Raw genomic sequence first — 18077 nt, forward strand, 5'->3', positions numbered from 1 at the left:
TCGAATACATGAATAGCAAACATACTATTCTGGTCGGGCACCCCATACTAATGTGTAAAAGTATACAAAGTGTTATTATTAGAAATGGAGGTGGAGCTTTGAAGAATATTTGGAGTCCCTTCCCTTTTGACACGTTCTCCCAGCCAGGATAAAATTACTAAAGAGGTTAGTAATGGCCCATTACAGAGCGGCTTAGTGCCGCTCATTCTCCCTCCACCCTGACCCACAAGGTGAAAACAAAGCACTGTTACCAGCATAATGCTTTTCTTGGTCAGAAGCAAAAGGGTAAATGTAGGAGAGTGGGGTTTGCAATCCTATGGTCACCCCAGATTTTTGCTTTTTGCTTCACTGGTTTACGACTTTCCCTGGCTGTGGGCCTGCTAATCAGACCCACAGCCTAGCTGTTCTCTCTCTAAATTGACAACCATGTACTTTAGGTGCATTTACCAATTAGTACTGGGCCACCTTATCAGTCCCTGTACAGTGTACCTTAGGTATCCAGGGCATAGGTGTACCCAGGGCCTACCAGGGGCTGAAGCATGTATTATGCCACCCCTGGCGGGCCATCTAAAACTGACACAACTGGCTGCACGACAGCTGGGGCAAGGTGGTGTAATCACCCTTTGCTGTAGATATAGTATACCTATATCTAACCCTAAAATGGACACATATACTCCTATCAGTCACTCCTATGGCAGGCCTTATCAATCCTGAAGGCAGAGTGCTTGGAATTATGTGAGATGGTGCTCTGGCATGAGCTGAGCCTGTCTGCAGCTTGCGGAACCAAGTCCTAATAGCTGTTCCATGATAACGCTATACCATATACTCTTAAGTGCATTATCAACCTCGCGGTTAAATGCTAACTCTGGTATAGCATTATCAAAACATGTCGAGTAAGGTGTCATACGAATTGGAATACTACCCCCTCGCCAATTCTGGTTACGAGGGTAGCATTCCACCCGCCTAGAGGGGCACGACATGTATGTAACTGAGAACCACGGTTAAAGTTAACTCGAGCCTTGGCATCACAAAATGGATGCTGCCACCACAGACACAAGTCTGACCTCCTGCTGCTGGGAGTCCTTCCAGCGAGGGAGGCTTGGACAAAGGGTTTCCTGCCTTGGGAGGTGCTAGCACCACCCCAGACAGGATTTTGTGTATTGGGTAGGACAGGCCTGAAAGGAATGAGACATGCCCGGGGCACACAAGGTGTCCTGTGCATACACCGGTTCAAACCAGTTGCTGGGGCATCCCTGCCCCAGCTCTGGCGCGAAAACCGGACAAAGGATAGGGGGTGTAGCCACCCCCCTTCCTGGTCCCACCCAGGGGAGGGACCTAGTCAGTAGTGCAGCCCCCTTTAGGAGAATAAAGGTAGGAGCTGGTCCCATTCCAAATTAGATTATCCTGAACAACTTTACAAGAAGAAACTCTGGACTTCGACGTTCTGCTCCACAGAAGACTGAAGAATCTCCCTTGTGGGCAAGGAGTGTCCACCCTGCAACTGCAGGCACCATCAAGCGTCCAGCGGCTTCACTTTGTCGTCTTCCCTCGAGGATCCAGACTTCAGAGCCCGACGAGACCGGGATTCCCAGACCTCACCGACCTCAACTCACATCTGCAGCAAAGCTGAGACCCGTGGGTGCGACGAGACACGTGGGACCGGCCATCTTGGAAGAACCTGCACTTCGCTTCCAGCGCGACTCCCGAGGTAAACTCGACCAAGTGCTTTGGGGATTGAGAAGCCCCAGCCCCGAGCAGCCCCTGCACCGAAGATCAGCCCTCCAGCTTCCACGAGATCTGCTTCCACGGGCCCTTCTGCTTATTTGCTGCTCGACGCGTTGTCTGGTCACTTGCCGGCTGGCTAGTGGCCTCCTAGATGACGAACCTTGAAATCTTCACTGCTGGTCTGGTTGCTCCAGACTGGCCCTTGCTCCCTTCCAAAAGAGGGGCACCCCGGACTCTCCTAGTCCGCACCAGACGCCTTTTCCACTCACCGCGTGGGTTGCCTTTCCCAAGGCCTGTTGACTCCAATCCCGGATCTGACACCGCCGACAGCGAGAGCCTGCGTGGGACAGCTCGTGTCTCCATCCTGGTCGTCGAAGACACCTCCTGGTCCACGTGGCTGCAGAGTCAAGCGTCCACTCTTCACCTGATCGCGACGACAGCATCTGGTTCCTTCCTGGTTCCACACCGGTCACTGGCTAGTGACTTTGAACACTGTCCCCTCTGCTTTCAGGTCCTCTTCTTCACCGATCCACCCTTGGATCGCACCGGACATCTTCCTCCTGGTCGCCTGCAGCATCTTTTCCTCCAGGCTCCATAGACTTCAACGCGAGAACCCGACACACTTTGACATCTATGCACCTGCAGCCCGTGGGTGAGGTAACAAGAGCATTTCGGTGCTCAAGGGTAGTTTAACTGTCCTAGTGTCCAGTTCCACAGTCGTTTTAGTCCTACCTAGTCAGGATTGTCCGTACTCACCTTTTACTTGAACTGTACTGTCCATAGACGTTGTTACGCATTTCGCGTGTGAGTTCACACTCTGCACACGCGTCCCGTGGGCCTCCTATTACTTACCTAAGGTGAAGATAGCGTAGTCCTAGCGAACCTCCAGCCTCTGGACAGCTCCATTCCTTCTATCGACTTTCACATTCCACTTACTTAGTATATGGTTTGTCGTGTCTTTAGGGCACCATTGTAATTTTGTGCAACTTGTCGTATTTTTCGTAAGAGATTGTCATGTGCTGGGGGCGCTAGGTGGCGCCAAACCAAGATGGCCGCATTGATGTGAGGCTCTCGGCCGATCGAGCACACTATCCCATCCTAAAAGCATCCTGACCCTACCAAAACGCCTAGACACCGCACCGCTGACTTCGTGACGGTGTTCTGCACTGATCGGTACCTTGCTTTTGAAAAACGACCGCCTGGTTGCTGAGATCTCCGCCTGTAAGCACAGAGCGGGTCGGACTGCCGGTCTGTGACTTGCTGCACGTCGGATCCACTAGCTGGGACAGAACGGGGCTCCGCGGCCTACCCAACGCTGCGGAGGAGGAGCCGACGCCGGGACTACCAACGGCCTTAGCAACCCCCGCTGCCCACCCCCCCGAAGAACACTGCTCCTATGTGGCCAGAGGTGAGCTACGCCGGGGGCACCATACCGGAGTGAATTGAGCTCGGCTGGGCCCCCCTCCACTCCCCCCCTTGGGTCGGACTGTTCGCAGGGCCTGAGCCCCGGAGAGACTTTCCCGCTTCGAAGCGCCCAGGGGGCCCCGTTGCTCTGCCTGGAGGGGCCCACCTTCCTGCCAGTACTGTGCGGCTCCCGCCCGCGGCCTGCCAACTGTTGTGGGGCGGTGCACTCTTCCCGGTTGCCCCTGGACCCGCCCGGAGGACGTCTGGCTCGCACCGGGGCCCGTGGCAGTGCGGGGCCTGCCTGCGAAACTTACAGGCTGCTCACTTCTCGACGACTTCTGGCACTAGCGCTCGGCGGAGCCCGGCCTGACCTAGCCTGGGCCTAATCTGATTGTCGCTTGGCGCCAAACTCACCCGCAACCAGATTGTGGTCGTCCTCCCTTCGGCCTAGGACCGCTACACTCACCTTCCTCCTCACTCTGCTGATACGATCCCCTCACTGCAGTGGTCGCTGACCTATTGCCACCAGTGCGGGGCCACAGACGCTAACGGCGGATGGTTGCTCCCTGGGCGGATGGTCGATGGACAATTGCTGCGGAGGCGCCCGGCGGTTCTTCTGGTCAGTTGCGTAACTGGGCCTCGCCACACCACGCCTGTCAAATTCTTGCCCGTGGACTCCTGGCGGCGCTGCGGGACCCCCTCCTCTCTCACTGTACAGTGAGTGGTAACCCATCCGCTATCAACACGCCGGCTTACTAACAAGAGGCCCTTGCCATCGGCTCACCTCCATTCGCGACCTGGCGGCCATTTCATCCACAACCACGCGGACGCCCAGGCGAGACATGGGCCGCAGCGATGCCAGGCAGTCGAAAATCCCATTCGAGTCCAAGAAGGCGTCTAAATCGACGCCTGGGACGGAGGGGAGCCCCCCACCCCCGGAACCCCAGGAGGAGGACTGCAGGACCCTCCTTTTGAGCATGAAACAAAGCCTCTCGTCCATTGACGCCAAAGTAGACGCCATTAACACGCGTATGGACAGCGTCGTGGCAAAACTGGAGCACCATGACACGCGTATTAAAGAAACTGAGGACAGAATTTCGACATTGGAGGATGGAGCGTCCTCCAACGCCAGGCAAGTGACTCAGATGGACAGACTTCTTAGAATAATCGCCGAAAAGAACGAGGATTTGGAAGCGAGATCTCGTCGCAATAACGTTTGCATTTTCGGCCTTGCGGAAACGGCAAATACAGGGAAGATGGAGATCTTTGTTGAGAATCTTGTGCTTGAACTGTTCGGGAAAGAAGCCTTCTCATCCCATCTCATCGTTTAAAGAGCCCACAGATCCCTCGCCGCACGGCCCCCCCCTGGAGCCCAGCCGAGACCCATCATAGCGCACTTCCTTAACTACAGAGACCGTGATGCTGTGCTGAGGCGTGCCCGTGAGCTGGGCTCAGTGAAATATGGCAACGCTGCGCTCTCCTTCTTCCCTGATTTCACCCCGTCGGTTCAAGAAGCCAGGCGCAAATTTGCTGGCGTAAAAAAGAAACTTGAAGCTCAGGAGATCCCATACGCCATGCTCTACCCAGCCAGATGGAAGGTGTCACTTCAAGGTAAACAACACTTGTTCCAAAACCCACAGCAGGTGGAGGACTTCCTCAAGCAACAAAGAAAGGACCGCGCTGGAACAGAGGCGGAGGGGAGACGCTCCCGTTCGCAGTCGCCGATGTCCTAACAGGACTGATGTAATATGCTGCATACTGCCCATAGCTACTATTATCTCTAACCAGACTCAGTTGGGTAACTTTGACTATATTGGTGTACATGTCTAGGTCACGTTTCGTGGGTGGCCCCTTGCTGCCGTACCAAGATGTTGTTTGGCCCGCGTTCTTGCGGGAATTGCCGAGGCGCTGCCCGTACACCATGATCTCCGGTGAGGTGCCCTTACTGTTTTAACTTCTTATGGTCCATGATGTATATTTGTGCTTGATCACCCACCTCCGTCCCGCAATGCCGACTAGGCTAGTGCCTAGTTGCCAGCGGGTGCAAGTAGGGAGGTGAAAGGCGGGTCTGGCGCCCCTAGATTCAGTCCCCAATGGGTGAGCCCCCTAATGTCTCTTCCCTCCTTAGGGCAGGAGCAATTTCTTTGCTAGTTCTTGTTGTGGGTATGTTGGGGTATTGGGTGGGTGGGTGGGATCCTAATTCTCGGCCTGTTGAGGATGCCGTAGTGGGTGGGCGGGTTCTCCGATTTCATGTTGAAATGTCTAATAAGCCAACTGCAAACACTCCATACAGACTATTTCAGGTTACGGAACTATGGACTTTCCGGCGGGTTGGGGTAGCCGGTACTGGGATGGGTATTGTCTGTTCTCGATCTGTCAGCGTAGTTACTGTTGTAGTTCCGAGGCTGGGAAGGATTAAAGGGGCAGACTTGAGCACCAATCGAACCTGTGATTTTGCTGCTGACAATTTGATTAAGTTTGCTACGTATATTTGCCCCAGCATTTTTTCAATATGGAAATGGGTGATGTGACGGATATTCAACCATCATTTAAATTCCAGATAGCGACATGGAATGTGCGGGGGTTGAATAATCCGAGGAAGAAACGGCAGGTATTAGGATATCTGGATAGGCACGGAGTGTCTATTGCCATGCTACAAGAAACGCACTTACTACCCACTGGATCCCCCCTTTTCGCCTCTAGATGGGCCTCCTGCAGGGTGTTCGCATCATATTCAAATTACTCAAGGGGTGTCACGATCCTAGTGAAAAAGGGTATGGGGTTTACCCCGGCAGGTACTGAAATTGATACGGGAGGCAGATACTGCATGGTCTGGGGAAAACTTCACGCACACACCATACTCTTTGCCTGTTACTATGGCCCCAAAACGGATGACCCGATCGCTCTCCTTACCATGTGGGGCAAAATCCAAGCATTAGGCATCGCCCACGTGGTGCTGGGTGGGGACTTCAACACTGTCCCCCAACCTGCAATGGACAGATCTCACCCACAGTCGATTCACTACACTAATACCCAGCGCACTCTACTAGGCATTGTAGAAGAACACCACTTATTGGATGCATGGCGACACTCACACCCCTCCCTGAGGCAAGGTACACACTTCTCCGCTGTTCATTCCTCCTGGGCTCGCATAGACTACATCTTCATGTCTGCTGGCCTCTCCCCCTGGGCGGTCCACTCTTTGCACCTGGCACGCACCTTCTCTGACCATTCTCCAGTCCTCCTGTCATTACGCATTCCCCTAGATGTCTCCCCTTACTTAAGCTGGCGACTCAACCCTGCTCACCTCACAGACTCAGCCTTCAGAGCAGAACTGGAGCAGGATATCACAGATTTTTTCGATCGCAATATTGAGTCAGTCTCCAGCTTCACCACAGTCTGGGAAGCCTTTAAGGTCACAGTGAGGGGTTGGTGTATTTCAAACGGGGGAGGTGTCCTTAAGTCCCTTCGTGGCAACCTGCGGAAGCTTGAAGCCGAAATACGCCTACTTGAGCGAGACATGTCTCGCAGCACACAGGGCAATGCAGTCAGGGCTCAACTCAGGGAAAAAATTAATGAATACACTGAATTGGCGGACAAAGAGGGTAAATTCCTGGGGAAACCCTACACAGCGCGCACTTACGGGGAAGGTGACAGACCAGGCAAAGCCTTGGCTTCTGCGGTCAGGCCTCCTAGACACCATAACTATGTCTCCACCCTGTTGGATGATCAACATATGCCACATAGAGACCTCCCCAGCCAGCTTGGTGTCCTCACTAACCATTACAAAACACTATATACCTCCCAGACGGCGCTTGATTTACGCACATACCTAGAGGACACAGCGATCGCTTGGTTAGGCCCGACCCAACAGAAGTTTCTACACCATGAATTGGAACTGGACGAAATAAAAGACGCAATCATGTCCATAAAATCGGGTAAAGCTCCCGGGTCAGATGGCCTGCCAATAGATTTCTATAAAACCTTCATTCATGTGCTCGCTCCCATATTAAAGCGCTTATACTACGCTGCCCTAGAAGAAGGCATCTTACCTGTCAGCATGCGCGAAGCCCTAATAACATCCCTGCTAAAACCGGGTAAACCGCCGGAACACTGCGATTCATATAGGCCCCTGTCATTGCTGAACACCAACGTTAAAATTCTCGCGAAGGTCCTTGCGACACGCCTTAATCTCCTAATGGACTGACTGGTCCTTCCGGACCAGGCGGGCTTCGTCCCGAATCGTTCGACATCACACAACCTCCGTACATTACAGGCTGTACTACAGGACATTACCCCTAGATGTGAAGCTGCTGCAATTTTCCTTGATGCTACTAAAGCTTTTGATTCTTTAGAATGGGATTACCTGTTCTCCCTATTTGAGCGAATGGGAACTCCCTATAGCTTTATTGATTGGATCAAACTATTATATCACAAACCACATGCGGCTGTTCTTTTAAATGGGTCCAGGTCCGACTCCTTTGACATTCATAGAGGTACTCGGCAGGGATGCCCGCTTTCCCCGGTCCTATTCGCTATAGCAATTGAACCCCTCGCCGCGAAACTCCGGCAGCATCACAACCATCGCTCCTTGAATTACCCGGACAGACAGCTGCTCGTCTCATTATATGCAGACGATATGACCCTATATGTCCACAAGCCGCAAGAAAATCTGAATCCCCCTCTTCGCGAAATTACTAAATTTGGTGCTGTTGCAGGGATACAGATTAATTGGGCAAAATCGGCCCTATTTCCCCTAACTGACGTAACCCAGCAGTTCCCTCTCGACTACCCGCTGATATGGGAAAGCGACGAGATAAAATACTTAGGTATCAACATAACTAGAAATCGCGAAGCCCTCATTAGGGCGAACTATGGTACAGTCCTGGACAAACTTACTGACAGCGTTGCTAAATGAATCCATCGACCACTGTCTATGGCTGGCCGTATATCCCTGATAAAAATGGTCATTCTCCCTAAGTTACTATACCTCTTCACTAACATCCCTTATAGCCCTGGACCGCATTTCTTCCGGGCTCTAGATTCCCAACTGTCAAGACTAATACGGGGCGGAAATCAGGCTAGGGTAAGTCTGAAAACGCTCATGCTGCCCTATCATCAAGGCGGATTTGACGTTCCGAACTTTCGACTATACTATGATAGTGCACAAGCCCACTTCGCTGCTTACTGGCTCCACCCTCCTCCCTTCATGGCACACCTCGCAGTTGAGGATGGTTACATGAGACCGGATAAACCATCAGGTTATCTCTTCACAGAAGCCAGAGTGTCTGACCGCGATCCCTCCACAGTGGACTGCACGGTGCTGGCCTGGCACAGAATTGCAGCCCGCATGGACGTTGCCTTTCTCTACTCCCCACTCATGACTCTTGCGCACGATCCCAGGTTAAGCATATCCAGGGAAGAATTAGGCCGCAAACTGTTTACTAAATTGGCACTTCACACATGGGGGGATTTATATGTACAAGGACAATTTCGCTCCTCTGCCCAATTCTTTGGGGAACATACGCCCTCAGTTATGGATACGTTCCTCTACACTCGGCTGAGACAGAATGTTAAAGCAGTTACCCCTAACTTTCCGGAAGAACCGGAGGTCATGGCACCCCTGCACTGTCTTCTCCAATCCGACATTCCGAAACATGTAGTCTCTATGCTGTATAAGCACGCATTCTCAGCTCCCACTCCCCCTGCTTTCAGAGCTAGACGCGACTGGGATGATGACCTTGGTACCCCGCTCACTGATGACCAATGGGAGGAAAGCTGTTCTCACACAAACTCAGTGACGGGTAATGCTCGCCTTCGACTGCTCCATTTCAAATTCCTACACCGCCTCTACCACACTCCTACCAAATTACACAAGTTCGGGCTACGAGATAATGACCGATGCCCCCGCTGCAATCGTCCAGGGGCCAACTTCATGCATCTGGCATGGCTATGCCGACCTGTTGCTTCATACTGGGTGGAGATCTTTGAAGCTCTGTCTGCCATGATGGGGATTGAGATTGCTCCTTGCCCCAAGATCGCCTTACTAGGTCACTCTTCCCCGGACATTAAAAACAATCGGAAATTCCTCGCTTTGGGATTTCTTCTTGCCAAACGCCATGTTGCCTGCAGATGGGGCCGTGGCCGTGCTCCCAAATTTAAGACGTGGCTGACTACTATGTCTACCTGGCAGGACCAAATGCACAATTATGCTGACCTATTGCCCCACAAATCGCGTCCCAAAGACCTATGGGGCCCACTCACGGCCTACCTACTTCGTGTCCAGGCAGACGACGAACCCTCGTCTGATGATCAGGCTACGATTGGTCAGGCTGCAGCGCCAGTGGCGCACTGCTGAATATCGAACCCTTTGCTGCAAGAAGCCACTTGACACACTTCCCTTCTCCCAGGACATATGCACTCCCCTAAGTAATACGCGCGACAGGAGATAATGCGCTGTAGGATTGCCCCGGGTTCGGGACCAGCTGCGCTGTGAGTGGTGGCCCAATCACTTTGTCCTTGCACTAAACATATAGACTGGTTGCTAGCACCTTCCTCCTGCATTCCAGAATACTAACCCTTTCCTGCTCTTCTTTGTACATCACGCACTGCATGCATGCGGGCAAGCAGCGTACTCCCCCCCTAGATCACAGGCTAGATCACAGACTACACTACTCCCCCCCCCCCACAACATCTCCACTTTCAGTTGACGGCAGGGTACACGATTAGCCAACTATGCATGATATCTCTCAGAGAGAACATTACATCCTCACTCTACGTTAGCCAATCCTCTATACCACATACTTCGTATGGTGGCATCCAGTGGGTTGGGACTGACTACACCTATTCCTAGTTTGTTATTACAGGTTTTAAAATAAAATACAAAATGAGACCTCATTGGTTCACCATTTGAACTCAACTCACTAACTGATGAATGCAACACCGCAACTCTTTACCAGCTTTGTGCGCTTTGCAACGCGGCCGGCCCTGTTGGGTTGTAGGCGACTTGCTGTGTTACGTTAAGCTTCCACCGCTAGATAATATCTAGATATTGTGACACTGTTTGTTGATGCTGCCGGCCTGCCCCTTCAGGTTGTAGGCACACAGAGCTGTGTATCTCTCGTGTATGTACAATAAAGGTCTTCCAAAAAAAAAAAAAAAATAAGGGATTGTCATGTGCTTAGCCCTCTGACCTCATAAAGAGTTCAGAGGTGTTGTTATTAATAAATATAGTGTTTATTTTCATAACAACCTGTGTGGTGTCCTCATCTGGTATTCAAGGGGTTATATTGTAGTAAAACAGCTGGCTTCACATGCCAAAAGAGTTTAGCCTAAGACTGCTTTGTCCATGCTACCATTAGGATAGCTGGTCTATAAGGTTGACTTACAACCAATCACCATAAGGGTTGTTTGGACTGATACCAGGTGATCACTAGAACTAGTGAGCATCATATATCAGGCCAACTTCTCACATTGGTGAGCAGCGGTTGGGATTTGAGCTTGCTGTTGTTTTTACCAAATATAATCTTGAAATATCATTTGAAAGATCACATAAGGTACCTAGGTACATATAACAAGCTTAGAAATACTCTGAGTTCTACTGAACCAGCTGTTGTAGTAGAAAGGGCCTAGCACACCCTGACTACAACTCTTAGCCAGGGATCAGTAGGAAAACCCATAGTGTAGGTAGGTGCATCACTTACACCTCACTAGAAAGCATGTCTACCCATGGAGAGACTTCAGAGACTCCCCTAGTGGTTAGTGACCCTCCACAGGTCCTTTCCAGATATGCAGCTCTCAGTTTCCAGGAGATGAGACAATTGTGTACCTCCAGGAAATTGAAACAGGGTTCTAACCCTACCACTCCTTTTCTGTTAGGTCTCTTAGAGACATATGATGCCAGAAGGGCTGCTACTGCAGACCCCTCTAATCCAGATGGGAGCTTGCCCCCCTTAGAAGGTACTCCTGGTGATCCAGACTCTAACCTCCCTGAAACAGAGAGTGTAGATGGTGGGGAAGAAGAAGAAGTATCTGGGGATGAGGCAGACAATGGGCAACCTTTAGTCAGCAGACTTACAAGGGCCAACTTAGACCTACATAGGGAAGGAACTGGGGGACCCCCAGTGCTGACCCTTAGCAGGCCTAACTTTGGGGTTAGGAGAGATAGATCTCCTTCTAGGGACTCCAACAGATCTGTGAACTCTCATGCATCTGCTCAGAGGAGAATGACTTCCCCTCAGAGGAGAGAGCATGAAGCAAAGATGAGGGAGGCTAATCTGAGGATCCAAAGGGAAGAACTTGTCCTTGCCAAGGAGAAGCTTGCCTTTGCTAGAGAGCAGCAGTTGAGTGGGGTAGTCCCCACTGGTGGCAGCAATATCCCTAGGGATAGAGAAAGGGGTTTTGATACTAGAAACCGGAGTAAAATAGTGCCCTCCTATAAGACAGGAGATGATATCCACAAGTGGATAACTGCTTTGGAGAGAGCCTGCAAAGTACAGCAGGTTCCCCAGAGTCAGTGGGCAGCTATATTGTGGCTCTCCTTTGAAGGTAAAGGTAGAGATAAGCTCCTCACTGTTAGAGATGAGGATGCTAATGATTACCAAGTCTTGAAAACTGCACTGATTGATGAGTTTGGCTTAACCCCTGAACAGTACAGGTTAATGTTCAGGGACATTGCAAAAAACACAGTTGATGGACAGAATGTAGAACAATGTCATACATTCACCCCAGTACAAAGATCAGGGCCTAAATCCATCGTTTTTTGCACTCCACACCACCCTGGGTTAGACACTGGCTATATGCAAATCAGCTCTGACCCTGTGCCTCATGGGAACAGTCCAGTCCGAACTACCAAGCCATGTCTTTCCCAGACCGGAATCAAGCATCCAAGGACCGGTTTCTGGCTATCAGCCTTCATTCAGCCTGGATAGCTTGACTCCAGTGGTGTGGAGAGCCTGGGACTCACGTCTGAGCATACCCAGCCCACTCGGGGTGAAAATTGCAAAAAACACAGTTGATGGACAGAATGTAGAACAATGTCATACATTCACCCCAGTACAAAGATCTGGGCCTAAATCCATAATTTTTTTGCACTCCACACCACCCTGGGTTAGACACTGGCTATATGCAAATCAGCTCTGACCCTGTGCCTCATGGGAACAATCCAGTCCGAACTACCAAGCCATGTCTTTCCCAGACCGGAATCAAGCATCCAAAGACCGGTTTCTGGCTATCAGCCTTCATTCAGCCTGGATAGCTTGACTCCAGTGGTGTGGAGAGCCTGGGACTCACGTCTGAGCATACCCAGCCCTCTCGGGGTGAAAATTGCAAAAAACACAGTTGATGGACAGAATGTAGAACAATGTCATACATTCACCCCAGTACAAAGATCTGGGCCTAAATCCATCGTTTTTTTGCACTCCACACCACCCTGGGTTAGACACTGGCTATATGCAAATCAGCTCTGACCCTGTGCCTCATGGGAACAGTCCAGTCCGAACTACCAAGCCATGACTTTCCCAGACCGGAATCAAGCATCCAAGGACCGGTTTCTGGCTATCAGCCTTCATTCAGCCTGGATAGCTTGACTCCAGTGGTGTGGAGAGCCTGGGACTCACGTCTGAGCATACCCAGCCCACTCGGGGTGAAAATTACAAAAAACACAGTTGATGGACAGAATGTAGAACAATGTCATACATTCACCCCAGAACAAAGATCTGGGCCTAAATCCATCGTTTTTTTGCACTCCACACCACCCTGGGTTAGACACTGGCTATATGCAAATCAGCTCTGACCCTGTGCCTCATGGGAACAGTCCAGTCCGAACTACCAAGCCATGTCTTTCCCAGACCGGAATCAAGCATCTAAGGACCGGTTTCTGGCTATCAGCCTTCATTCAGCCTGGATAGCTTGACTCCAGTGGTGTGGAGAGCCTGGGACTCACGTCTGAGCATACCCAGCCCAATCGGGGTGAAAATTGCAAAAAACACAGTTGATGGACAGAATGTAGAACAATGTCATACATTCACCCCAGTACAAAGATCTGGGCCTAAATCCATCGTTTTTTTGCACTCCACACCACCCTGGGTTAGACACTGGCTATATGCAAATCAGCTCTGACCCTGTGCCTCATGGGAACAGTCCAGTCTGAACTACCAAGCCATGTCTTTCCCAGACCGGAATCAAGCATCCAATGACCGGTTTCTGGCTATCAGCCTTCATTCAGCCTGGATAGCTTGACTCCAGTGGTGTGGAGAGCCTGGGACTCACGTCTGAGCATACCCAGCCCACTCGGGGTGAAAATTGCAAAAAACACAGTTGATGGAAATCAGCTCTGACCCTGTACCTCAGAGGAGAGAGCATGAAGCAAAGATGAGGGAGGCTAATCTGAGGATCCCAGACCGGAATCAAGCATCCAAGGACCGGTTTCTGGCTATCAGCCTTCATTCAGCCTGGATAGCTTGACTCCAGTGGTGTGGAGAGCCTGGGACTCACGTGAGTATGCTCAGACGTGAGTCCCATGCTTGATTCCGGTCTGGGAAAGACATGGCTTGGTAGTTCGGACTGGACTGTTCCCATGAGGCACAGGGTCAGAGCTGATTTGCATATAGCCAGTGTCTAACCCAGGGTGGTGTGGAGTGCAAAAAAATGATGGATTTAGGCCCAGATCCTTGTACTGGGGTGAATGTATGGCATTGTTGTACATTCTGTCCATCAACTGTGTTTTTTGTAATGTTCAGGGACACCCAGAAAACTCAGGCTCAAGATTGGACTGACTTTGTTGATTGTGCCACTAAGACTTTGGAAGGCTGGTTACTGTGAAGTAAAGTTACTGATTACACAGGATTGTATAATCTAATTATGAGAGAGCAAATCTTAAATAATTGTCAGAACCAATTGTTGCATTAGCACTTGATTGACTCAGATCTGACCTCTCCCCAAGAATTGGGAAAGAAGGCAGACAGATGGGTCAGGACAGGGGTCAAGCAGCAGAACCAGAACCAGGGTGGTGGCCAGAAGAAAGCAGACCAGAAGGGTAATAATGAGAATAAGCAAAATGACCAGAAGTCTTCAACAGGGCCCCAACAATCTAAGGAGGATGGGTCCCAAAATCCCCAAAAGAAGAAGAATGATGGTCCTAAGAAACCATGGTGCCAATACTGTAAAAGTAAGACTCACTGGTTTAGTGAGTGCACCAAGAAAGGCCAAACTCATACCACTACTGTCCCTAAAACACCTGCACCCCCTAGTACAGTTAGTAGTGGTAGTGTACCTCCCAAGGCTATAGTTGGGTTAACCCTGGGAACTGAGGTGGCATCTGACTTAGTCAGGATTCCTACTCAGGCAGTTCTTGTTTGTACTGGGGACATGGATATGACCCCTACTGTAAGTCCTAGTACTCTGGGCAAATACAGGCAAACGCCTTTAATCAATGGAAAGATGGCTCAGGCCTACAGGGACACATGTGCCAGTGTCACTATGGTGACACCAACATTTGTGGACCCTTACCAGATCATGCTAGGTTCAGACTACCTAGTGACCAATGCTAGCAATGTCACTACCAATCACAGTATGGCAATTATTAATTTCCTGGGGAGGGGTAACTGGCCTCAAAAGGGTTGTAGTTAGTTCAGACCTCCCAGTGGATTGTCTTTTGGGCAATGATTTGGAATCCTCACTGTGGTCAGATGTGGAGTACAGGACTCATGTAGAAATGATAGGTCTCTCCTCACATGTCCTTGCTGTGACCAGGTCACAGGCCAAGAAATGCCCAGCTGAACTAGTGCTGGATCCTGGAAGAATGGACCAGACACTAACCAAGAGGAAGAGCAGTAGGGGTAAGGCTGAGCCTTCCCCCCTGCCTCAGGTTGAGGATCAGCCCTCACAGGAGGCTGACCCCAAGACCCCAGAAGGAACTGTCCTAGAAGAGCTTGAGCCTGAACAGGTTGAGTTTCTTGGGACAGGGGGACCTTCCAGGGCAGACTTGAGGCAGGCCCAGTTAGACTGTTCCTCCCTTGAACCCCTCAGACAGCAGGCTGCTGCTGAGGCTGCAGGGAATGCTACAGGTGCCCATAAGGTATATTGGGATGATGGACTCCATAACTCTGAGGCAAGAGACCCCAAGCCTGGTGCTACCAAGAGGCTGGTCATACCCTTGTCTCTTAGAAGTTTCCTTCTCACCTTAGCCCATGAGATTTCCCTTGCAGGTCACTTAGGCCAGACCAAGACTTGGGACAGGCTTGCCCCACACTTTCACTGGCCTCATATGTCTGAAGACACCAAAGAGTTTTGTCGCTCATGTGTCACCTGTCAAGCCAGTGGCAAATCAGGTGGCACCACAAAGGCCCCCCTTATACCACTACCTGTGGTGGGGGTACCCTTTGAGAGAGTGGGGATAGACATTGTTGGACCAATGGACCCCCCCAACAGCATCTGGGCACAGATTTATACTGGTGGTAGTGGATCATGCCACCAGGTATCCAGAAGTTATTCCCCTTAGGACCACTACAGCTCCTGTTGTGGCCAGGGCCCTACTTGGAGTTTTCTCCAGAGTGGGGGTTCCTAAGGAGGTTGTCTCTGACAGAGGTGCAAACTTCATGTCAGGATACTTGACTGCAATGTGGTAGGAGTGTGGTGTAAATTACAAATTTACCACATCCTATCACCCACAGTGCAATGGGCTTGTTGAGAGATTCAACACGACCCTCAAAGGGATGATAAAAGGGTTACCTGAAAAGCTTAGGCGAAGATGGGACATCCTTTTACCCTGCCTCCTGTTTGCTTACAGAGAGGTCCCACAGAAGGGGGTTGGCTACAGTCCTTTTGAGCTTCTGTTTGGACATCCTGTAAGAGGACCCCTATGGCTGGTAAAGGAAGGATGGGAGTTACCTCTCAAAAAGCCTAAGCTTGACATAGTGGACTATGTACTTGGTCTCCGCTCCAGGATGGCAGAGTACATGGAGAAGGCATCCAAAAACCTTGAGGCCAGCCAAGAACTTCAAAAAGCTTGGCATGACCAAAAGGCTGTCCTAACTGTTTACCATGCAGGACAGAAGGTGTGGGTGTTGGAGCCAGTGGCCCCAGCAGCTCTCCAAGACAAGTGGTCTGGACCCCATACCATCATTGAGCAAAAGGGAGAAGTCACCTACTTGGTAGACATGGGAACTCCCAGGAGCCCCCACAGGGTGCTTCATGTAAACAGGCTCAAGGCATTTGTCAACAGGGAGGACATGGGCTTGCTCATGGCCACAGATGAGGGGCAGGAGGAAGAGAGTGACCCTCTCCCAGACCTGCTCACTCAGAACCCTGATGATGGGTCAGTAGATGGTGTAGTCTTTTCCGACAGCCTCTCTGAACATCAACAAGAGGATTGTAAACAGGTTCTTCAATCCTTTAGACAAATGTTCTCACTGACCCCCCGTCAGACAAACTGGTGCACCCATGAGGTGGACACTGGTGACAGTCTGCCTGTCAAGAGTAAAATCTACAGGCAACCTGACCACGTCAGGGACTGCATTAAGAAAGAAGTTCAAAAGATGTTGGAATTGGGAGTCATTGAACCCTCAGAGAGCCCTTGGGCTAGTCCTGTAGTTCTAGTGCCAAAACCTCATACCCAGGATGGTAAGAGAGAGATGAGGTTTTGTTTAGACTACAGGGGTCTCAATGATGTCACTAAGACAGATGCCCATCCAATACCTAGGGCAGATGAACTGATAGACAAGTTGGCTTCTGCAACTTTCTTAAGTACATTTGACCTAACAGCTGGTTATTGGCAGATCAGGTTAGCTGAAGATACCAAGGCCAAAACAGCATTTTCTACCCCAGGAGGTCATTACCAATTTGTGGTGATGCCCTTTGGTTTGAAAAATGCACCTGCAACTTTTCAAAGGTTGGTGAACCAAGTTCTCACTGGGTTGGATGACTTGTGTGCAGCATATCTAGATAATATTGCTGTCTTTAGCTCCGCCTGGGAGGATCACCTGATCCACCGGAGGAACGTTTTGGAGGCCCTGCAAAAGGCAGGCCTCACTATCAAGGCCACCAAGTGCCAGATAGGGCAGAGTCAGGTTGTGTACCTGGGCCACCTTGTGGGTGGGGGCCAGGTTCAACCCTTGGAGAGCAATATACAGGCCATAAAGGACTGGGCTCCTCCAACCACCCAGACACAGGTTAGAGCTTTCTTGGGCCTGCCTGGTTACTATAGGAAGTTTGTCAAAAATTATGGGTCCATTGTGACACCACTTAATGACTTGACAAGCAAGAAAATGCCAAAGAAAGTTCAGTGGACAGTTAGCTGTCAGAAGGCATTTGATGACCTAAAGCAGGCCATGCGTACTGCACCTATTCTCAAGAGTCCTGACTACTCCAAAACCTTCATTCTCCAAACAGATGCATCTGAGTTGGGTGTGGGAGCTGTTCTATCTCAACTGAATATTGATGGTCATGACCAGCCCATTGCTTTTATAAGCAGAAGGCTGACCCCTAGAGAGAAACGTTGGTCAGCTATTGAGAGGGAGGCCTTTGCTGTGGTTTGGGCCCTGAAGAAGCTGAGGCCATACTTGTTTGGAACTCACTTCAAGATTCAGACCGACCATAAGCCCCTCTTATGGCTAAATCAGATGAAGGGTGTAAACCCCAAACTTCTTAGGTGGTCCATTTCCCTACAGGGGATGGACTTTACAGTGGAGCACAGACCAGGGACTGACCATGGCAATGCAGATGGTCTCTCCAGGTATTTCCACTTAGAACAGGAAGACTCACCTGGTCAAGGTTAGTTTAATGTCCCTAAGTTTGGGGGGGTTATGTAGGAGAGTGGGGTCTGCAATCCTATGGTCACCCCAGATTTCTGCTTTTTGCTTCACTGGTTTACGACTTACCCTGGCAGTGGGCCTGCTAATCAGACCCACAGCCTAGCTGTTCTCTCTCAAAATTGACAACCATGTACTTTA

The 18077-nt window shown here is 50.6% G+C and overlaps 1 protein-coding gene across 10 annotated transcripts in view; it reads right to left on the reverse strand.

Annotated features, from left to right (window-relative positions):
- Nucleotides 1-18077, reverse strand: part of LOC144792272 (uncharacterized) — a 328885-nt gene that overhangs the window by 92070 nt on the left and 218738 nt on the right. The window lies entirely within an intron of this gene.

This window comes from Lissotriton helveticus, chromosome 11 (assembly GCF_964261635.1).
Source record: "Lissotriton helveticus chromosome 11, aLisHel1.1, whole genome shotgun sequence".
In the NCBI taxonomy this organism is placed as follows: Eukaryota; Metazoa; Chordata; class Amphibia; order Caudata; family Salamandridae; genus Lissotriton; species Lissotriton helveticus.